Raw genomic sequence first — 24,590 nt, forward strand, 5'->3', positions numbered from 1 at the left:
CATGAAAATATTAATCTTAAAAATTATATGGTAGAAGGAGATATGTAGGTTACACAGTATTAATTTAACATTCTGTTTAGAATCTTTTCTTATATCCTATAAATATTACAGGAAATGATTCATAGAAGTAAAAGCATTTGTAGAATAGATTTTCACATCTTTCTCAATAAAAAAAAAATGATGAGATTTTTTTCTGCTGTTGGTCTATAGGAGAGTGCCATTTAATTATAATCTTGTCAATCATGTGTCAGGTTTTTTAAAAAGCATGTCTTCCTCTTTCTATTTACAGGAATTACGATGAAATCACAACAGGTAAGAAAGAACCTTATAAATAAGATGATAATTCTTCTCCATTCACCATCAATTGAATACCAAAGTAACGTGTTGTGCAGAAATTATATTGGTGGCAGCATCAGTATAGAATAATATTTTCAATTATATATTGAGAATCTTATGGCAGCATGCCAGCCTCATGTTGTTCTTTTAGAGCTCACTTTCTGGGAAGTTTGTCATGTAATTGTTCCAGCAAGGCGTAGTACAGACTTGGAGGGTGCAAACCCTGAGTTATTTGCCATGCAAGGTTTGGTGGTTGGGTCAAAGATCTTGGCAATAATACTCTGAAAATCTTTCTCTTCAAAAAGCATAAAAGTTCATGTTATCTTTACTTCATGATAAAGATGAGATTTTATAGTTTTCCCCATGTGAAAGAAAGCAAATTTATTTTCCCAGTATAGTTTTCTTTACACAATGGCAGCTATTTCATTGAGCGTTGTCCTGAGCATGTCTGCTTGCTTGCTTCTCATCCTGTTCTTCTTTAACCACCTTGAAGTGGTTAAAGAAGTGTATTATGATGTTTATGCCTTATAGGCTCTTCTTTTTCTCATTTCAATAAGTATTCATTAGGGAGAAGATAAGGGCAAGGTAGATTCAACATATTCCATATATGTTGACTGTATTTACATGTTTTTATGGCAATATGTGTTCCTTCCAGGTATCTCATTTATAACCTATAGATCATGAGTCCTTATAAAAATGCCATGCAAACTTTATCACAGTGAAATTCTTTGTGAAGTTGCACAGATGCTATCCATATGTGTCATGTAAGACGTTTACATGAGCAGAGATTCAGCTGAAGCCTTCTGCAATGTGCTTGACTCATCGCGCAGCTTCTGTTGATTCTGGAGAACTCTCCTTGATTTTCCATGTAAGACTGAGTCTTACAAAGGAAAACTTAAGCATTTCAGTATGTTCATCTCACGCGTAGAAAGTTTTATTGTATTTTCCTTGGAGCAAATGGTCTCACTGTAATGAAACAAAGCCCCAACAAACATATGCATATATTGAGAAATCATAGAATCACAAAGTTGGAAATGACCTATAAGATCATCTAGTCCAACCATCTTCACACTGCCACTGCTACCACAGATTACTAAACCATACCTTGCAGCCCCTCATCCAGACGCCTCTTGAGCACTGCCAGGGACGGCAACTCCACCACCTCTCTTGGCAGGCCATTCCAGTGCCTGACCACTCTGAGAGAAAAAGTTCTTCCTCATGTCTGACCTAAACCTCCTCTGATACGACTTGCAGCCATTTCCCCAAGTCCTGCTTGTTGCCTGGGAGAAGAGGCCAAACCCCTCTTCACCTTCAGGAAGTTGTAGGGTGCAATGAGGTCTCCCCTGAGCCTCCTCTTCTCCAGACTAAACAATTCCAGCTCCCTCAGTTGCTCCTCATAGGACTTGTGCTCCAGACCCCTCACGAGTTTAGTTGCCCTTCTCTGGACATGCTTCAGGGCCTCAATGTCTTTCCTGTAGCGAGGGGCCCAAAACTGAACGCAGCACTCGAGATGTGGCCTCACCAGTGCTGAGTACAGGGGGATGATCACCTCCCTGCTCCTGCTGGCCACACTATTTCTAATGCAGGCCAGGATGCCGTTGGCCCTCTTGGCCACCTGGACACACTGCTGGCTCGTGTTCAGCCGAGCATCAACCAACACCTCCAGGTCCCTTTCCTCTTTACAATCATCCAGCCACTCATCCCCAGGCTTATAATGCTGTGTGGGATTGTTGTGGCCAAAGTGCAGAACCCGGCACTTGGCCTTGTTGCACCTCATCTCATTCACTCTCTGTAAGAGCATTGACTAGTAGAACATCAGAAATTGACATCACAACATAAACTTGAAATAAAGCAGTATTGGAAAAACAATACATCTGGGATACTGAAAATGACATGTTGTCCATCACGTATTTGTTCTCCCTTATTTTTTCTCTTTACATAACTGAGGTCAAACAACCTGTATATAGGTTATATTGACTGTGATTTGAATCTCCTGTGTTGTTACTGCTACTTGAATAGGCATATAGAGTCTGTGTGTGTTTCTCAATGGAGAGCTTACTACAGTTAGGCTGTTTCTTTCAGATTAACCAAATTCTTTCAATCTTTTCTGCTATGAGGTAGGATTATAGGACAAAAGCCTACCTCTTTAAAAAATTCCTCCAAGCTTTCTTCAGACAGGATAGCTGGTTGCTATGAGCAAGATTAATGACATGAAATTTTTGCACTGCTAGTGATACGTTTTGAATGCTCTATTAATATACTCTTCCATATTCATGTGTTCTGCAATAGTGTCTATATTGTGTTGCTTAAAAAACAACAGCAAAACATTTTTACATTGGCACTGGAGTTAATGAAGCCTGATTCCTAATGACATTGTATCCCAGCTTTCTCTGCTGTGACATTGCACTTTTTACCACAGCACTTGCGTGTCCATCGCTCATTTCTCTGCCCCTCATCCTGCAGTCCTGTTGCACAGGAGGCACCGTGTGCTGGTACTGAATGATGTGTGCTGGTGCTCACATGGTGCTAGAGAAATTACAGACCAAAACAAGGAGAGCAGAGAGGAGCTTTCTAACCAAGCTCTCCAGTTTGAAGGTTATAGGAACATACTTGATTTTGAGGCATCTGTCTGAATGTCAGTGACTCAAATTAGTGAAAATTAGATTGAACCAGGCTAAAATCCCATGTGATGGCAAATCTGTTAGATGTACAAAAAATCACCACCATGGTCTCTTATGTCTCATGCCCAAGAACCACATTTCATAGCAGATTCAAACGATTTTCACCAAGTGCATTTGCATTGGTAAGTTAAAAGCATGTTGAAGATGAGTTTTGTCTACGTTTCAACTTTTGCTTCTGATCCGGTGTCAAAGTAGATTCTGAGGATAATTTTTACCGTTTATGATAGGTGAAGAGAGAAAGTTATAAGTTACCATTTCCTCTGACCTAGGGTGGGACTCTGTGTGCCTCAGTTTGTCTTAAAGGAACACAAGAGTTGTAAACAGGAAGAATTTAAAGCTATTTTCAAAGTAGAGTTGACTCACAGAAATGCTGTTTCACTTTCATCTTGCTTCCTTTTATGCATTCTTCTGAGAGTCTCAGTGCGGGTTAAATGTTTACGTGTAAGAATTTTTAATTGATTGCTCAGCCGTAACATTTAGATAGAATGGCAAGTTCAAATTCACTGTTTCAGAGCAAGGAAAACAAACACGAGGTCAGTACTGAGATCAAAGCTGCTCAAGAAGTATGGACAAAAGTCAGCAAGCTCATAAATTTAAAACAGGTTGAAGGCTTGAAAAGTCTTCCACCATTACAAGCTTGATGATACTGTGACTTGACTCCTTAATTAGCATGATTGCTAATTAATCCTGGAAACATTTGGCTTCCAAGAACTTCAAAGAGAAAATCAATATCTGTTGCTCTTTTTTTTGGCTTTTGATGAAGGTCCACTGTTGCTGTTAAAACACATTTAATTTTTGCAGTCTGAATTAACAGTTCTGAGCTACTGTAAAATACTCTTCTGTAGTTTTTTTGTTTTTTTTGTTGTTGTTTTTGCCTACGGATATTTGATTTGATAAAGGAAGACATGTTCCCTACTGGTGTGTTATTCTGTTACCTGTAATATGTCATGGACTCTATGTTCTGTCTAATGCACATATGTTTATATTCATCTTCCAATTCTAAAGCAAACTCATTTACAGGAAAGTGTACTTTACATGTTCATTTCCATGTGTTGATTGAAAGCGATATCCTAGGAGTATGTTTTTCTGTTATGTTTCCATACATGTGAGAGTCTCAGCTCCTGTGCTCTGCATTCTCTGAGATCTCTCGATTGTTCCTTTTACTACTTACAAGTATTTCTCTTCCACTACATTTGTAGGCAATTCTTCTTATGTCAGTAATCCTTCTTTTTTGGAAAGATGGGATTTGTAGATGAGAAAGTTGATTTCCATTACATTGCTAAAGTGAATAATGGCAGTTAATTTAAACACTCATTACCTGTAGAAATAATGTTGATTTCAGTAAGCATCTACTTAATACCAGCAGTGGAAGAAAACAATGGAAATAAAGCACTTGCAAATAATTGACTTTTGCTCTAGTTTTCCTTCCTGTCTAAGGGAATAGCGGGTGAGACCAAAGGACTCTGTACAGGCTGTTTTGTAGACCTGCCTGTAATCCTTGGTTTTGGAGTTGCATATTTTGGTTGCAAAAATTAGTATTGAGTCCTGTTACTTACCTGACATAACAAGGGAGAGAGACGTCAGGAGGGATATGGAGAAAAAAAAATCAGCCCTGAGGATAGAGGTGGTGGTCCTTCCTTCTGTGTCCTGTCCTGCTGTGCCTCCCAGTGCAGCTCTCACTTTAGAACATGGGAGCTAAAGGAAAGGAGATCTATCTGATAAGTTTACATGGACTCATCACATGAAAGAACTTATAGTCAGTTTCAAATGGGTTTTTTAATATACTTGTCACAAAACTTAGCCATGTTTTCTTCAGTTCTTCTAGATATTTATTCCTTCAGTATTGCTGTGTTGGTGGCTAATTATGCCAGGCAGTTTTTTTTAACCTTCTGTAAAGGCATATTTTATTTATATTAGCAGATCTATTTGTAGAAGTCACATTTCACTCATATTTACACATATTTTTCTAAGTGGTGACACTTCTTCATAACAATATTTAATATTCAAGTACAAATAATTTTTTTTAACCATCTGAGTGTCGGTTTATAATTTTTAACACGTATAGAAAAGGGCTAGAAACTGATGACATCACTTCAGAATAGGTGAATGCATCATTTGTGCAGGCAGGGAAACTAAATATCATGCTTTTATGTTCACATGTGAAGGCAGCAGTTACTCCATTGTGGAGACACAGGTCTGTCTGGATCCCTCATTTGTGATCAGGCAGCATGTCATTGCCAGGCAGTCCACCCTGAAACACTTTATATTCTGGTTTAAATCCAGTTAATGCAGAATTATTTTGAGCAGAGTTCTCTAAAATGGAAAACAATTTATACGAATTAGTAAAAACAAACATACGCTCCATAGCTTTATGGAAATAGCTATTTGTCATTTTCAGCAAAGTACATGTACATTTTTCAGTAGAATGTAATATGTCTTATATGATTATGACAGAAGGGGAGCTGAATATAATAATATTATGGACACCACAGATGATGTTGTATAGAAATCAAGCAATATTGGTATGTCACCTAGTTATTGAGAGAGACTCTGACAGACTTGCACAGTGTGTGCTTTGCAGGTTGATTTCTTTGGCATATCAACTGTCAAGAGGCAGCCTGCGTTTGTCACTCACTAGAGGACTGACACACAGTGCCACAACCAAATGTCTGACAGAGCAGGATGGAAATTCCTGCTGAATGACCAGGTGGAAGACATACATCTGCTGCACCAGCACAGCTGCCTCATGTAAATGACAGGCTCTGAACGAGCCAAACAGCACAGGCTGCGCTGTGCTTGTCGGTGTATGATCAGTCATCTTGTACATGCTAGGTCTTTCGCTTCATTCCTGGACACTGAACAGCAAAGGTAATTGAAAAGACGCAGTGAGTGATAAAGGAGGTCCTGCAGCAGAGGGAGAAAACAGAAAAGCTCAGTTTGCTATTTTAGAAGTGATAGGAGGAGTACATGTGCACATCTCAGGAGTCTCTAGAGAGAAGGGAAAGTGGCAGATAATTGAGAAATGGCAGAGGTGGGAAGTTTTCTCAAACATGGGGGAAGCAGGGAGTGTGAGATGCTTGACACTAGCCACAGGAAGGTTGTGGAGTCAGGGCCCGTGCTAGAAAATCATGAATAGAATATTCCTTGTTTAAAATTTACATTGGATTCATGAAGAAAAATACGTAGGAGGTAAAAATGACTTGCAGATATGTCAGTCACCTGTGTCTGTGCTTTTTGAGAACTGGTTTTCCAGGAGTCAAGAGGTTCTAAGGATGTTAAATAATTAAGTTCTTCTTAAGAAATACAATTGTCAAATGTGAGGAAGTGTCACAGGTATCCCCTGCAGGGTGCTCCTCCTGGAAGGCAGGCTATGGAAGCTCCTGAAGAAAGTGGTTATTCCAGTGTGTGTGGACTGGTGAGAATAAGAGGAAAGCAAAATCTGCCTGGTGTTACACTATCTGTAAGACATGTTTGCTTTCTTCTAAGTAATAATTTGTTTCTTGGAAGAAAGGATATTTAATTATGAAACTGTTGTGAAGAAAATTCCAGATGGTTATGAGATTAACAGATATGTTGGATACCCTGTGACCCTCAGCTTGATCTAAGACTAGGGGAATTTCATGATTAACTATTCTCTCCTAAAGGAGATGTGGTGAATCAAAGCCTAACATGTGCCTGAAGAAACTTGGAGTTTCCTGAATAATTACGATGGTCTTTAGCTGAGATCTGAGTTAGATTATTCAGTCATCATAAAAACTGTTTTCAATATTCCATACTTTTCAACAGATGGAAATTTATGTGAAACTATGTATATATTTGAATGAGGCAAGGCAAAAATACAGATTAATAAAAGCAAACTAGAACTGAAATTGTATTTGCTTTTTCTCTTTCAAACTGAAATACAACTGGACAACTGCTGAACATCTTGTCCTCTTTGAAGCATTTTTTTTCTCTTCTGTGAAGCTAGCTTAGTCAGGTTTCAAAAGATGTTACTATGTTGTAATCACAGTTCTTGTTTAGTGCATAAATCTCACCCACAGGGTCTGTAAGTTGAGAAATTAGAATGATGAACTATGTAAGTGTTGTAATTTTGCAACAGTGCATCCATTAGGGAGGTGTATTATTTTTACACTGTAAGCAAGAGAAGCTCATTTTGTTTTCCTCCCTTGCACGGAGGAATGGCAATCTGGGGATGGACATGTGAACGTTAGCTGACTCTCATACACCCCCAGGAATGCGAATGCGCCGCGTGTTGCTCTTAATAGACCTGAAATGTTCAGACAGTTTTCACCATTTCTTGCAGCCTTCAGGAAAACAAACTCTCAGGAGTGTAATAAATTAGAGTAGGTGTAAGGTGTGTTTTTAAACTGAGCTGTCTCTAAAATAATCTTAAAATATGTGATTACTGTACCATTATTGTGCACAAACAAGGATGTGCCTGTGTATAGATGCTGCAGCTGAAGACTATAAGGAGACCTGGTTCCTCTGCGAAGCACTTTAAGGTCTACTAGTGAAAGCACTGTGTATAAGAGCCAGGTATTATTATCTTTTATTGCTTTCTTCAAAAGACTGCCAAGGGCACCTAGGCTGTTGAATGGTGTATCTTCTGTTAGAGACTAGTAAAAATGCAAATAAATAACTAAAGCACTTTCAATGGGTTTAATTACCTTTATACATTTGAACAACATAATTCCTGATGCAAATGTTGATGAACTTCTATTTTAGCACCATTTGTTCCTCTATAGAGAGGCTTAAATAATTGAGGTATGGTTTTTGAATTTTTAATTAGATTTAGATAATTCATCTTGGAATGCGTATCTGTTCAGGAAACTTGAAACTTGAAAGGGCATGGCTAATCAGATGCTCTAGCTTCAGCTACATGTGCAGCATGCAGTTCCACAAACGTCTAATTGCCATAATTAGTATTCAAAAGTGATTGTGCAGTTTTTAAGTATCTTGATGGCTGTGTTTGCTTGCCTGAGTTTTTAGGTTACGTGGTGTTGGATGATTTGAGGCACTGAAAGAAGTGTAGGTAGTGCTGTATTTTAAAAGCAGAACTGCTTTAAGCTGAAGCACTGGAACCATACTAAACTGAGCCCTACCACCTGTTGGACCTGTGGGACAGGGGTGCAGCACCAGGTTTCCTTTGTGACTTGGACTTAGCTTAGTCCAAGTTGCATTATGAAATGGGAATTCCCTGAGAATTTCTTGTCTGAAGGATGATATCAATTCAAGTGGTTTAAATCATGAACTTCAAGAGAATTAAGGAGAGGGGAAGACTGGCTACTTGTAGAGCTTTCTGTTAGCTGGGAGTCTGCAGACTATGGAGTTCTGCCCTGCAGACATTCAGAGATTTCCAGCAGGAGCTGCTGAGGAGCAAGGAGCTGATTTACAGCTGGAGCCATTTTTCTCCCACACAGTATTGCTAGCAGGGCTGCTTCTGCACCACCAGGAGGATGCTGCTCTTGGGAATTTCTGTTGCTTTTTTTCTGTCGCCTAAAGGACTGTTAACTATCACATTAAAATGTATTATAATTAGTTATAAACTAATTGCGCCATTTTGTAGTAAGCACTGGAGTGTGGCTCCTAAACACAGGGAGAACAAAGAAAACTTTAGAGTAGGGCAGTGCTGCCAGCACTCAGTAGAGCCCAGGGCTCGCTTCGTACACCAGGGGACATCCCCAGCCCACAGCCTAGGGCTGAGATGTAGTTTTCATGTACAGAATAAGTGACTGCAATGACAGAGATTCAGTTTTCACCAGAAAGCAAGAAACTTCACATTTTTCTCTGTGCAGACATTGTTTAAATAAATAAATAAATAAATAAATTCTGTCTGATACTCATCAGTAATCTGCATATGATTTAGCAAGAATTTGAATTAAAAAAAAAAAGTTAAAGAAGCAGCCTTATTGAATGCCATTGAACTCTGCAGCAATTACAGCATATTATGTATTATTAAATATTTAACCTGTGACATGAGTAGCATGGAACTAATTGTAATTTTTTATGTCTATCTAGAAATGTAAGATCTAACGGTAATCAAATAAGTCAAGCTTCACTGGGTATTTGCTTTAGTGTGGAATCTATAAATACTGCAACATTAAAATCTGAAAAAGTAAGCACAGAAGAAATGTGTTCACAAGAAATACCAAGGGTTATAGACATAAGCATTTAACACGATATTATTTTGTGTAGGGCATTTGTAGACTTCATTTTCTGTTTGAGGTACTTATATATTAAAGATTGTTATTGATATGTTTGGATAGCTGATGTCAGGGCTGAATTTGACCATAAATCCTAAGAAATGGGATTAAAGTTGCAATAAATCTGCAGAGGTAATATTTGCATTTAAGGTCAAGGCCAGAATATTTCACTGGTGAAGACACATTTAGTGGCTACAGTCACATCAAAACCAGGTGACATATTAGCTGAAGGCAGACATCTGTACATTAGGTTGTATAGCTCTTTGTTTTTAAATTCTTAGGATATTTGTGCCAGGTAGTACAACTTTATGTCCTGCATTGGCATAAAGAAGAAAACTGCATTGCATAAAAGCTCTTCTGATCTATTTGTTATTTACTGTCCCTGAAGAACGTAACATGTTGGATAATACTGATATTATTAGTATGATGTCTTAAGCTTCAATGGAGAATGTGCTCAGGTTCCATGTTACAGAAGACTATCTGCATAAGCATCTGGAATTAGAAATGCATTAAAACTGCTAGTACAATGTTACCAGGCAGTGCGTTAATCCTACCGTATGTTTCTGTCAGCCTACTTACGTGACTTCTTGCCAAAGCATGAGTGAGGTGTAGCTCATTTACAATAGCAATTTGAGAACATATTTTATCCTCCAAGACTGGATGTTCATAGTGCTAATATTGATCCAGAATTCTTCTGAAGCCTGTATTTTTTTCTTCTTGCTAAGGAAATTATTTATTTAGAGCAGAACTCCTCTTGTAATATAGACATTTATGGAAAACCATAAAGGGGATAGTGGCTTGGGGTTGTTATTGAACTACTGTTGGCATGGCTGCCTGGGGAAACCAAGAGTGTTACCTATCTAGATCTTGTACTACATTTGACTTTTATGTTAGCACAGCTTCACTCATGGATTGATTACAACATTTGCTATTCTTTTTTATTAATATTTTTAAAAATATCCTACAAATGATCTTGAATGTGCCAAGATTTGGGCTACATTTTTAAAAAAATTTAAAAGCATGCTTTTAAGTTATATCCATGTTGCCCTTGACTATGGTACAACTAACTATATGAATGCAAATGTGTCTGGTGAGTGAATTGCAGTTAAATGTACATGGTGTCTGTGCACTGTTGAAACTGTTTACATAACAAACGTATACATACAGCAGTAAAATGTAGTTACTAAAACTCTCATCAGCTTGTCAAGACATACAACCTAGGGACACAGGAGAGAATAATTTTGGAATTGTAACCTTCTAAACTATATCTCTTAAATGTGCAATTTATCATTTAGAAGGGCTTTCCATCACAAGGCTGTTTTGCCTTGGAGGTAATGATCTTGTGTATTCTGAAAGGATACAAATGAATTGTTCCATAGTTGTTGTGGAAATAGCTCTTTACTTAGCTTGAAAGCAGGCACAATGAAGGCTAGAATGGTGTAAGATTGTAATGAATCCCATCTATCTAATATCAATCTATCTTCATGACAACAGATGCAAACTTTGCAATACTTCAGCTGGCATATAATGAATATGTTACATAGCTATGCTAACAAGCCTCCTCTGCATTTTTGTGGTTTGCAAAATGCTATTGAGGACATGGAGGCTGCTTGTTCCTTTATTTCTAACTAAGAATGTGTGTAAAACTGGATATGACTGAAAACCTGTGTGATAATTAGCTCTGCTTAGACTTGAATGAAGCTAGACTTCTTTTTGAAAGCAATTTTCCATTTTTAAGTGGCTGATAATTAATCACGTAGCTGAAAACATTAGCCAAATCAAGCTTTTAATTTTATCATGAATGGCACAGTATTAACTATTTTGTAATTTAAAAATTATGGCCCATGTGTTCTTCACTCCAAATTCTGATGGCTGCTTTAAAAATGAGCAATCCATTTTCTGTTAATGCAACAGGGCCAGCTTTATCCATCACATAATATCCAACAGCAGCCTGTTGGATTTATGTCAAATCCTAATTTTAAATTATGGCTTTTTTTTCTTTGAAAAACAGTTTCATGTTGCATTCTCCTTCCTGGAGACGGCTGTATAGTTTTGGAGTATCATACAATGTCACAAAAGCCTTGACAGCCAATGTCTGATCCTGTTCCAGAGATTTATGCCTGCCAACCTAATAAAGAACATGGACAATTATTTTTCTTTTAATCCCACTGGATTTCCCCAAGGAGCAAGAAAAAGGATTACTTCATTGCCTGGCATGTCAGGGTTTTGTAATCCACTACTGCTGCTATTTCTGTTCTGGTGTGCAAATGGAGTGGGAGAGCAAGTTTGAAAGCTGTGCCTGCAGAGCTGCATGGGGCGTATATGTCAGTGCATAAAAAACACATTTTAGCATTCAGCCAGGCCTAGTAATTTATTTTTTTTTCAGTGTAAAAAAAGTCTAGTGGAATAAAGTTTTCATTATATTTCATTAATTGAATGCATGCTTTTCCTGCATTCTAATCTCTAGGTTTGAAATATGTCATTACAAGGGCAAGTTTATGCGTGGTGCATATACCATATCATGTATACCTGAATGAACCCAACAGCTCACAAAACAAAACTAATGTTAGGTATTCAGTTACAAAGGAGAAGTTTTAAAAGTTTTCTGGAAAAAATAAATTCTGCATTAGTGAAAGGTTGCTTAATGGTCTTCTTATTTTGAGCCTTTGAGCAAAACCTTCACTATTTTTCTGATGCACCATTGTAAGCATTTTGCTTGAAGTCTGATTCTCAAAGTGAAGCTTGAAATATCGGTTCTGGAGAAGGCTGTTAAAATTTCGTTTACTTTGATCTCTAATAAGTAAGATCTGAGGACTTGCTGTATGTGTGAGCACAATCTATTGTGGTTACAAACACAGCTCACCTACAAGCCCAATCAACTAGTGTAGATTCAGATGATCCATTCCCTCTTTGAACAATCTGATAAAAGGGAAATCCAAGAAAAAAGAAACAATAGTGATATAAAATAACCAGTTTTCCTACAAGCTGTTCTTGATTTTGGAGAGATTTAGGCCTGCAGCCACCATTACAGGGTGACTCATTAATATGCCATTATACTGCATTGCAGTCTTTAAATTGCTTTAATATCTTCCAGTTTGGAATTTTAGCATACTGTGAAATACTGACTGATGACATTTCACAAGTACTGGGTGAGATAGATAAGCATTATCCTGATGTTACAGGTGGAGAAACTGAAGCATAGAGGGAAGAAACGCTGTCTGTGTTTAAATGGCATGCCAGTGACAGAGGTAAGTGCAAAACTCAAAAGCACTAACTAATGATGATTTCAAAATGAAAGAGCGTGTTGGTGAAGGCCACAGGTGGGAGCCTTCACACTATTGTAGTGGTTCTGGGCTCCTAACAACACAGGAAAGGACACTGCGAGAACAGACCCCTGTGAGTGTACTGCTTAGGGGTATGCATGCTGTGTAAGTCTTGCTGCTGCTGCCTCAGATCAAGGAGAGCAGTGGCTCACTTAAACTGATGGCTGTAGTTACGAGTTTATGGAATAGAAGCTCTGTTTTTTTTTTGGAAAAAGTGCTGAAAAGGAGGTTGTAGATACAAGGTCTGTCATAACTTGCCCCTATGAATGGAAATAAAGGTAAAACATGAGTGCTGCCATGTTGTTTTATTTATTATTATTTTTTTTTAATGCCATGCTGAAGCCCTCTTTGAGCTGTTAAAAACATCAAAAAATGAGATATTATTATTGGAATTTGAGAAACAGGAATAATAGAACATTTATCTATGGACTGTGGAAACTTTTCTGCTTACCTAAATTAAAAATTGAGGATCATCAAAAGTCCTAGGAGCTCTGTTGCTATTAGGTGATGAGGTTTGATTAGAAAATGTAAGGTCTATGTGATCATGATCAACTACACCTGGTACTTTAGCTGCTGTGTGAAAGAATTTTTTACTTGAGGCTTTTCCCACATTGTACTACAGAAAAGCAATGACCTGATCTGTTCGACAGATAATAGCTGGAAATATGGCTTGCATTTGTTAGTGTAGCCCCTATTAAGTTAAATGAAGGTACTTCAGTATACATATGTTAACTATCTTGCCCAATAATAATAAAGTAGCAAGGTGGTAAAGAAATGAAAGAGCCTCAGCACGTTAAGTGTAAGTAGTTGTGCACCTGTTAATGACAAACGGCAGGAAGAATGCTCCTCCACTTGTATGTACCCTGTACCAAATAGTTCATTCAAATTGATGTGTGTTTCTTCATTGTGTATCTCTCAGCTAAATTCTTCACTATAAAGTATTAAAAAGAGTTTTTGATTAGGTCCTGTTTCTCAATCTCATTTCAAATTTATCATAGTAGTGGTATGCCCTAGAATCAGCTCATGAAGAGCAGTTACAGATAGATGTGAAATTGTATGTACCTCATAGGTATTGCATAGAAAACACTGCAGTCAGGAGGCTCCTTTTCATTTAGATTTATTTCAGAAATTCAACATTTTCTTTCCAAAACTCTGTTATTTTTTAAAGGCAGTATTGTTTTTTCAAATAAACCCTAATTCTTAATATTCACAAAATGTTGTAAAGTCAAATAATGACAGACACCCAAAATAGGCTTAAAACTATTAGAGATCTGCCACCTGGTGGTCTGACCTGTTTGAGCTGATGTACATCTTATTAACAGCAATGTAATTCCTTTGAAGTCAATGCCATTAATATGCTCCTCGTTAAAAAGCTTAGCAAGGGAATTGCATAACACTCAATCTAAAACTATGTGTTATTCCAGGGTTACATCTTATCCAGTACTGGAGTCATTTTAACTAGAATGAAGGAGATTGTTATGATTGAATGACTATTTTAATTAAATACTTAGGGTGCATGTCATGTATACTAGAGGCATAAATAAGGTAGGTTAGGTGTTAGAACTGTAGCAGAACAAATGCACAGTGTTGATGCCTTCCTGATTTTGCATCTTTTTAGGCAACCTGTCAAATTTCCTCAAAAGATAAATCTTGTTTATGTCATAAGATTCAAATACAGTAGTAACAACAGAATTTGGCATTCATACTGACCATTGCATTCTTTTTTCAAAAAGTGCCTTACAAATGTAGACAAATTAATCTTCCTAATGCCTGTTAAGGTAGGCAAGTGCTGCCATGAGTTAAGTTAGGAGAAAGCCTTCTGGCCCACAGGAAATAAAAATGTCACTAACATTAAAAATATGGATATACAGTCTAGTAGCTGGATGCTGTAACTTGGAAATCAAAAAGCACCTGTATTTGCATTTGACTGTGCTCCAAATTAATGCTCTCCAGAATTTTAGTACAAAGGGGTTTGATGTTCTCTGTTTGTATAATTGTGAATCAGTGATGTCCACTTGCAATTGTGAAACCCAGAAAGGTAGTGCAAATGAAAAATAACAAGTAAAGGCTAATTCTTAACATTCGGGTTTTTCACACAGAGAAGCAAACCCCAAGGTTGAAGGTTTGGAAAGTTAGGGAAGGAAGATTGGAAAATAGCAGATAAATTCATGAGATGACTTCCAACTAAATAAGCTATTAAAATGGATAACCAAATACACTTTTTGAGCAGAAAAATGTAGAAAATGGAGTCATAATATCTGCTTGTAATAATTTACTTGGCTATACTACCAACTTGCAACAAAACTGGAAGATATTTTTTGATGCATGTATGATGTAGATGATCTTAGAGGTCTTTTCCAACCATAGTGATTCTGTTATTTCATTCCTGCTGGAGTGCCATTTACCCTGGAAAATAGTTTTATCCTGGCTGAATGTCTCTCAAAATCATAGAATCATAGAATGGCTTGGTTTGGCAGGGACCTCAAGGATCATCAAAGTTCAACTCCCCTGCCACAGGCAGGGCCACCAATCGCCATATCTAATACTAGACCAGGCTGCCCAGAGCCTCATCCAACCTGAATACCTCCAGGGACAGGGCATCCACAACCTCTTTGGGCAGCCTGTTCCAGCTCCTCACCGCTCTCTCTGTGAAGAACTTCCCCCTGATGCACTGCACCTTCAGCAAAGATGTTTTTTCATTCTCCACACTGATACTTTCTCTTCTTCAAAGAAAGAAGTTTAATATGTAAACACATGAAAATTAGTACATCCTCTCCTAGTAACTTCCTTTAGAATTTGGACTTGGACACATATTTCTCATAATTTCACAATCAGCAGCTAAAATCTAATGAAGCTGCCTCAAGTTTCTTGTCCTGGCTTCTGGGAGTTCCACCAGCTTGAAGAAATAGCAAATGAGACAAGGAGGAATGGTAAGAGTCAATTGCACTAATCTTATCTGTCAACGCAGCAGAAAGAGGAAGAGATGCAAATGGAACATGCTGCACTCTGACACCAATTGTCAGAATGACTTCTTAACTTCTCCTGTAGGGGATTGCAAATGTTGTTGCCTGGACACCATGCTATCTTAGACTGAAGGAGCTCTCATCAGTTTCTAAATCAGTACATTACAGCCAAATGTAAGTATAGGGATCTATCTTTCTTGACTATCTCTTTTATAATTCAATTTTGTTTCTCTGGTAGAGATATCTATTTGGCATTTTTCAACAAATCATTTTTACAAATGTAGATAAAAATGACTAAGCAATTATTTTAGCACAATCATGTAGTCTCAATAAATTACTCAAACTGTCTCTTGAGAATCAGTTTTCTCTTTCACTGATATCTCATTCTTTATATGCCAGGAAATTATTTTACTGATTTTTAAACAGTGTGCATTTATCTTTTTTCTACACTAGACTTTCCTATCATGGATATGTCTTTATCTTCATTTTGTTGTCCCTTCTAACTCTTTCATTACCTCAAGTAATCTTTGCAAATTATAATTCATAAATGTTGAGCCTTTCTATATTTGTTGTTGATTGTGAAATAGAAGCCCAGTGTGCTCATTAACTTTCCTTCATTTTCTGCAAACTTTTTCTGCTTTGCTTCATTTCATTATTTCTCACATCACTGTAAAACTGACTTTTCAGGGGAAAATGGCTTCATGACTCTGGCAGTATTTTCTAGAGCCCTGATTTTTCTCTGAGTATTAACATGCAAAATGAAATCTCCAATTAAGGGCCTCAGATACATTTCACTGAGATGTGACCAAGTAATTTTGCTTGGTGAGTTGTTCCTTTGATTTAATGATTCTCATTTACACTAACTCCACTTTTACAGGGATTGGCAATATAAATGAGATTGTGTTAACATTTAATCTGTTGTTGTAATTGGCTGCTGATAAATATAAACATTTGTCCCTGGAATTTTTGGCTTGCATTATGACAGTCAAAATCTTCAGTTTGAAGCAGTTTGCTGTTCACCTTCATGAGATTTTTAGTTAATCATCTCAGTATGGAGATTCTTCTTCTGTAGTGTGTTCAAGATAAATCCTATGGTCCACTTGGACTCTTGGCATCCTGAAATTTAAAGCTGTTCACACCAGTTCTGTTATTATTTATGAAATTTAATATCAGCAGTATTCTGAATTTCTGTGATGTTTTAATACTCTGATTATAGCTCATTGTTACTTCTTCTTGGTCTAGACTCTAGACATTGTTTCCTCTTAACTTTTGCTCACCACTATGAAAATTGAGCAGAAAGGTCTTTGTGTAATGGCTACATTTTGTATTCTGGTAGATATTTACTTACAATGACTAAACTGAAAAAATATATGTATGACATTATTATGAAACCATAAAGAATCATTCTTTTATGCACATATTTTAGAAGTTGCAAATATGTTTTCTTAAGATGCTTTCCACAGTAAGTTTTACACTGAAATAAAATCTCATTTGCATTTAAAATGCATCTTGAAGAACAATCAATAAAAGTAAAATTCCAGCTGTGCAGCAACTGACATTATTTCCCCAGTGAAGCTAATACTTTATAGTGACATTAGCATAGAACTCTATTTTGTGTTGGCCAGGGACTGCAGTTTGTGCCTTTTTTTTTTTTTTTTTTTTTCCTTGGCCAGGTAAAATCCTTTGTTAACATCAAAAACCTTAGCTCAGATTCAGGCTATACATACGCCTGCTATTTTTTTTTCAGGATTCGGCAACTTCAAATTAAAAAAAAGTCATATATTCAGGAATGGCAAAACTCTAATTTACTGCAGCATGCTGGACATTCATACAGAACCATGAAGAAGTCCTTCACCCTTTCTTTTATTAGATATTATTGTAATGGTATTAATCACAATAGCCCCCTTTAGGAGACCAGGATCTAATACAGCCTTGTCCACAATGTTCGTGAGTTGCTGGCATTTGAAGTATTGTATTGTGTGCATTAATTTCTTATTTTTTCATATCATTGCTACCAGACTCATGAAAGTTAGAAACTCAGTCCAAAGAAGCTTAGCAAATGTTATATTTTATCTCTTCCACTTAAAAGAACATGTGTAATCATATTCTGAGGGATATGCCATTTGATTAGAATCTAGTCTCTCTGAGAAATCTCAGAAATTAAAAAAAAATTACTTTGCCTTTGGATGTGTATTTAATATTTGGTAAAACAGGCTAGAACTGATCCTTTTTTAAGTAAGGTATAAAGACAGGAAGATAACTTCTGACTCAGGAGAAGATAGGGAACAGTTCATGGTCTGAATTGGTTTCTTTTGCATAATTACTTTTTGTATAAAATTTATGAGTTATGTTTAGCTAGTGGGTAACAATTCAACAGCTAATTAAATAGAGGATAACAAAGAATAAACCTTAACATGTATTAATATGCCCTTATTTTGTTTTAAATGTTTTTTTTTTTTAATTGTAAGTCATGAAAGTTATTTACATAATCTAATCTTTTTGGACAAAAAAAATCCCTTTCTTATTCTGACTTTGGAGCAAGTACCTGAAAATTCCACTGTAAGTTCAAATCCAATTTCATCCCATCCTGTAAAACTCAGTGAAACTTCATAGCTGGTTAAATTTCTCCCACTGTTTCAGCAGGGAAAGTTAATGAGATCCAGTGCTATCTCATTTGTACATCAAGTGCTGGAATCACTGATGTTCTCTTTCCAACAATTCTGTTATCTGAAAGTTGTACACTGGTTTTTCTTCAGGGTTATCAGTGTACTTATATCAAGTTATATCAGACTTGATTATAAGCGTAATGTTGTTGAAGCACCCATACATCATGTGCTGCAACAATTTGCAAAGATGTTTGATGTGTTGTCTATGGGCATGTGATGGCATTTGACAGAAAGCAGGTGAAAGAAGATGTGGAATTTCATGTGAAATGTTCATTTCACTTGAAATGAAATGCTGGTATCTCCTGCTGCTTTGTGACATCAAGAATTCTGACTGGCTTTGGTTCCTCCTCAAAATTCAGGATGTTCTGTTTAAAGCAAGACAATCTGGGGATAACATCTCACAGGCAAGCTGATAGGGTTTGGGGAGTTGTGGTGCTACATTGTCCTCAGCTGATACAAACATGACTGTCAGGGACCCACTGAGTTCAGTGTTCTCTTGTTGTATGCAACCCTGTCATAAAATCTTGTTCATTTTGCAAGAGTCTTCAGCACACACTTAAATTTAAGGCTCTTGAATAAAACTGTATTTAAGGATATTTGTAAGAATGGGATTTTCAGAAACAGCCAAGACTAATCTAATTCTGGAAACCTATGGGAATTGCATCACCAATTCTGGTGCAAACTTTAAGGAGTCAGTGTTATTTGTACAGTTTCTCAGTAAAAGGAATTTGAGCATACAGTTACACTGTTTGCTGAAATGGATTTACTTTGTCCTGCCACTGCTTATAATGCTATAGGATCTCAGCTGAGAGGAGGCTCTGATGTAGATGATCCATGCAGTCTGTATGTTTCTGATCAGTGGTTTGAATTTTAGGAATATTTTACTGTTTCAGAATCATTCTGAAGAAACTATGGAAATGTAAATGAGAGTCACAAAGATATTGCTGTGCAAAAATCAAGTTGCCAATGTATTTGGACAATGAAGAGTAAAATTTGCCAACCCTATATTTAAGCATATGCATTACAACAGTGATGTCAACTAGGTGTTCTTATACTGGATCATGCTGCTTGTTCAAATATTTATTTGCTTCAAGAATTGAATGGCATATATTGGAATGCTAGAAAAATATATTTCTCATTCTGTGCCCCTTACATCCATACGTAGCAACAATATGGTGAACAGATCTTCAAGAAATAGTGTAAGAAACAATGATCTTAAACTATACTGTAGTTTAGACACAGTAGAAAATTCTTTATCTAAATCATCTATGCAATGACGTAAAAGGTCAGATGTTAAGGGCTGTTGTTGTGTGATGTTTGGGATGCTCCTGCATTGTAAATAACACATGAGGAAATGGAGAGGATGAATTTCTATAATCTAGAAATCTGAAAATTCAATGAAAATGTCAAAAGCATTGTTGTTTTTTCACAACTCTGGCATCCTCAGGATAGCCCGAGGAAGACAGGCTGGGGAGAATGATAGACCATTAAAATTTATTGACAGCCTATTTGAGGTAAATTACCTTGTGGAGTTCACCTACCCAGGGCAATGAACAAGAAGGTATACTAACTGTTATCTGAGGGAGAAGGGGGAAATACAAAAAGTTTATAATGGGTGGGCAGGAGGGGATCAGCCAAGAAAGTTTCTTTGAGATGAAAGCATCAGTTGTAGTGTTCCAGCATCAAATGATTCCAAACCAGAAGCCTGATGAAATTGATATGTTCCCCAGAGACTCAGCTTTGACCAGTGCCATAATGATGCTGACCTCTGCTGTAAAGAAATTTGAGATCTACTGATGAAAAGTTCTGTACAACTGATTGTATTGTTAAGAAGTCTGAGAAAGAAAGAACCCTAAGACAGATTATACAAAAAATTTTTTACACGAAGGAAAGATTTAAGCCCCTGCTTTTTAGTTTGCTATATACATTAAAATGTTGCATGTTTCATTTTGAGTCTCTGTCACTTCGTGTGTCTCATTTGAGCCTTGGCAAGAAAATGCAGCATCGATAAGTAATAGCACAGACTATTAGCAAGTTACTAAATGAGACTGCTGAAAGAGGTATAGTTCCTTATAGACTACTGGGTCTGGCAACACAGGAAACAGAAGTCTTACTTTAGGAGGAAGGCTGGCAGCTGGAAATTTCTGATGCACTGACTACAGAACTGTCTCAAATGGACAAAGCATGCCTAAGGAAGGCAGAAAACCAGAAAAGCTTTATAGTCTTCTGTCACCTACCAGTAAAAGTAGCAAGTTTATCTTCATTAGAATGAGTAATTTTTGAGATTGTTCATATGAGTCAGTCTCACTTGATTGACTTCAGCATTTTACTCCCAATAATCTAGCTCTAAGGTAGTCTGATTTCTGGTTTTCTTATAGCATAACCATGCAAACAGCTTCAGTAAAGTTTCTCCTGGCAAGCCCTGGTGTTTCTTGTACACCAGAGGTCACTACAATCCTCACCTATTCCAATCTTGCAGTGCAATTCTACCTCCATCACTGTAAGTGTTCCAGCATCAAATGATTCCAACACTGGTAAGAGCTCAAAGGGTCTTTCTGGTCTGCTCTCTTCAGTTCAGCTGTGACTGGCACCACCCCCTGATTTAATTTCTGAGAATCCTGTCTGCTTTTGATCTTCCCAGTTTAGTGAAATTTGAGTGGTAATTAACATAAATGTCCACAATTTCCAGAATACTCTCATTTTCCACCTATGTAAATTCACCTACTGTTACGCAATTACATCGATCATGTACTTGAAGACATATTTTTAGGTCTGAATTATTCTGGCTAAATGCTCTGATTTTCAGAACAGTACATGCATTTCTGCTTATGGAAAGTATGTATGCTAATAAGTATCAATATTTCATGGAGATACCATGGATATATGTAACACTGGGCTAATTTCACGTACTGACACTCATTGTAAAAAATACACAATTCTGAGAAAGTGAAACAAGAATAATCCTGAGAATTTTCCTAATCCTGAGGTTGCACTCAATCAGTCTATATCCTCTCTTTCTGGTACCTTTTATACTTAGTGCTACTTAATGTTTTTTATCTTCCCATTCTGTTCCAATGTGACTGATGGGAAGTGAAATCTCTGGTAGTTTTATTTACATCTCTACCTCTTACTGAATCTACATCCACCACACAATTATCACCAGCTGTTTCTGCAGCTCTCTATGCATCAAAACTGAGCATTAAGTTATTTCTCTGTAATAACTCTTCACTACCTGACAGTCCAATTTAGGCTTTGTTTATACCATAATTTATCAAAGCTGGAAGATTCTTAAAGCTCTTGAAGAATTGCTTGGGGTTTATGTAGTTTCATGGCACACACCATGAGACACATCTTCCATTTTGTAGAGATTGGACTTTTTGCTAATGTGTAGAGAAAGCTGAGAATAAATTATGTCCAGGAGCTGGCTCACTCAACACTATATCACAGACAGCCTTCTGGAAAAAAAAAAAAAGTTATTTCACTTGGTTTGTCCATCCTATAATCTAGGTGGGTCATTATGAGATGAAATGAAATGTGACAAATTTATTGGCAACTTTACTGCTTTCTAGAAACTGGACTGAGACCACCAACTCATTTACAGAAGACCTCTAGAGAGCTATCAAAAGAAAATGAGTTTTGGTCATTGCTGACCTGGGGCTAAGTTCTACTCATGTGCTATAGCTGAACTGAAAAATTCCCTGTGCCAATGATTGTTGATATGTGTTCTTTTTCCTCCCTGCTCTAAATTGAAAAAGTAGCCACAGTCATGTATCTGAGTATTGTCACAGGAAGGCTATAGCTTACTTTTATGTATTTCTTTTTTAAGTAAGTCCAATATTCCTAAAGTAATCAGACAAATGAGACTCTTAAATGGCTGATGATTGGATGAAAGCTTCACTGATTAAAGACCAAAACTGACAGAGTATCAATCACTGCTGGTTTTGATTAAGTACCTCACTAATCTCTGTCACAGTATAATGACTATCCTGGCAAACACAGCCTGATTGCTGCAGGCAAATCATTTACATTAATCAAATAAAGTAAGAAAGATAGTGATGTACTTCACTGTTCAAAAGAAGATGCTGAATGTCTCTTGCTGAAAAGCTAAATGGGCAACAAACCTTTAGAAACAAAACCCTGACTGAGCTTGACTGAATGCTCCCTATTTTGAAAGCCGCTATTAAGAGCACCTCTGCTCTCACTGACCCATATCCAGATTTTTCAGCTTGCCGTAAGTAGTTCACCAACAGGTCCAGTAAAGAAGGTACTGAATTCCAAATGTAAGTAGCAATTAAAGTTTAGTAACTACAAATTAACAGGTATCAGACTTAAAAATAAGTAAATTAAAAATTCACTCCTGACAAGATCAAAACAGCAGCAACACTGTATCCAAGACATTTTTATTATTGAATAATTTCAGGAGATTTGCTTGTCATTTGGGGACAGAAAACTAACAACTCCACTCTACCAAAGCTGTTATATTTCAGTGAAGTCTCTCAATTTCTGTGGTAGCATCTACCTATCACTTCCAGATCTGGGAAAAAATGCTGAAGTGCTGCTGGGACTTCTAAACATAGGCTTCTCTGCAGCAAAAACCCGTTGAAGCTTTGAGATGAGAAGGAAACATGCTTAGAAACAGTTTATACCTAAGTCCCTGTGAGATTTCCAAAGCAGTCTTTTTTTCTGTTTGTTGGTCAATCTGATAGCTGTTTTCTGGGCTGCGTCTTGGAGTGGAGCAGGGGAAGCAGCTGAGTATAATAGCTAGTGAGGCTGACTGACTTACATTTGTCCCTCGTCAAACCTGAGACACTGCTGTAGAACATTCAGTCTTCTATGATGTGAGATCAGTCCTGATTTATAGTAAGGTCTTGAATCCCTATCTTCTATATGGCAGACTGCCCAGCCAGCAGGCTTTTGGGTGCACTGGGAGTGAGGCTTTTCCATCTGATGGAAATAACTGAACTATACGCAGTGAATGCAGAGTTGAAGAGATGCTTTTTAGCTTATTGGTAATGAGATTGATGTTTAAGAAGCTTAGCTGTTAATTTAGTACACAGTGAAATGATCTGAAGTCTTCCATTTCTTAAGTAAGGCACCCTAAAAATTGGACTGTCCATCTTCAGGGCATAAGAGAGATAAGCTGTGGTGGCTAACTCTGAAAGGACAGAAAAATAAATGGGATGTGAGCACATAATTCATAGTGCTGTAGTGCCATTGGAATCAGTGATGTTACCTAGGAATGAATTTAGCCCAATGCTAATAAAACTATCAATAGAGGTGGGACAACAACATTTTTCTTCTTGGCCGTGACTGACTGAAATCTTTCTCCTGTCATATAACCAGTAATTGTAAGAAGCTATGTACACCAGTGGTGCAATAGAAATAAAAAATAACCTCTGTATGTAGGATATATGGTCAAAGACACAGAAAACACAGCAACTATTTGATACAGCAACACATTTCTACTCTTTAAATTAACAATATAAGAAAAGTGAACTCCATTTATCATGTAAGTTACTACCTCATGTATAATATGTATCAGGCCTTTGTATTACTCATTATACATTATAAACAAAGCAAAGCTGCTTTGTCAATGGTAATAAACCAAGGCGAAAAACAATTTCAGAGAAACTTAAATCTTAAATACAATACTTTGGTTTCCATCACTTCAGAAGCTTAGCTGAATGAAATTGAGTACCCAATATTCGAGCATTGCTGCTGTGCCTGTTAAACATATATTCACGTCAATGAATGGGCAATGTCTAATTATTCTGTGCAAATCAATATTCTATTTCTGTGCTCTATTATGGTAAATGAATATAGCTTTGTGTTTTCAAAAATTTCAAAGTTGTTTTTAAAGGCAGAGAAATGTTGCAAAAACAGGAAGCCAGAAAGGAAGCAGCCTAGCAGGCATTCTTCTGTTCCTTTTGCAGAAAAAAAGGACAAGTCTCCCCACTCCATCAGTGCTCATACCGTAATACAAATAAACTTCATAGCAGTTTGATTTTATAAAAGCTACTTTTTCAATGAAATTGGAGGAGACCAATTAGTGAAAATGAACGTTCAGAAAGTAGGTATGAGATGTTCAGAACTGTTCTTTTGGAATATTTTAGTAGGTAATTATTTCTTACCTTATATTGCCCTTCTCATTATATATGGTTCATTTGAAGTAACGTGATAGGAAGACCTGAAAATTAATAAATGTAGCCTAGAGGCTGTGCAACACATAGTACATTTTTGTTCTTGAAAAAAATGTTTACAGCCAGCCCTAGCAGGTGGAACAGATGGCAGGAGATAAGTCTGTGCAGTCACCAGAGAATGATGAAGACCCAGTGGTATGATAGCCAAGTCTCAGTAGTCACTGTTCATTTTGTTCAATTTCTGTTTTGTGTTTCTCGGTGTGCCAAGGAAGTAGAAT

The 24,590-nt window shown here is 37.0% G+C and overlaps 1 long non-coding RNA gene across 4 annotated transcripts in view; it reads left to right on the top strand.

The window, feature by feature from the left end:
• The window catches only part of LOC149915616 (uncharacterized), a 131,744-nt gene that overhangs the window by 84,346 nt on the left and 22,808 nt on the right, over positions 1–24,590 (top strand). For 3 of the 4 annotated variants that reach the window (XR_016471956.1, XR_016471957.1, XR_016471959.1), the window contains one exon: positions 12,403–12,468. This is a non-coding gene — a long non-coding RNA (uncharacterized LOC149915616). Of the gene's footprint in view, positions 1–12,402; positions 12,469–15,591; positions 15,681–24,590 lie in introns of all 4 variants that reach the window. The other variant, XR_016471958.1, reaches the window with a different exon arrangement.

This window comes from Phasianus colchicus, chromosome 17 (genome assembly GCF_987193195.1).
Source record: "Phasianus colchicus chromosome 17, bPhaCol1.hap1.1, whole genome shotgun sequence".
Classification (NCBI taxonomy): domain Eukaryota; kingdom Metazoa; phylum Chordata; class Aves; order Galliformes; family Phasianidae; genus Phasianus; species Phasianus colchicus.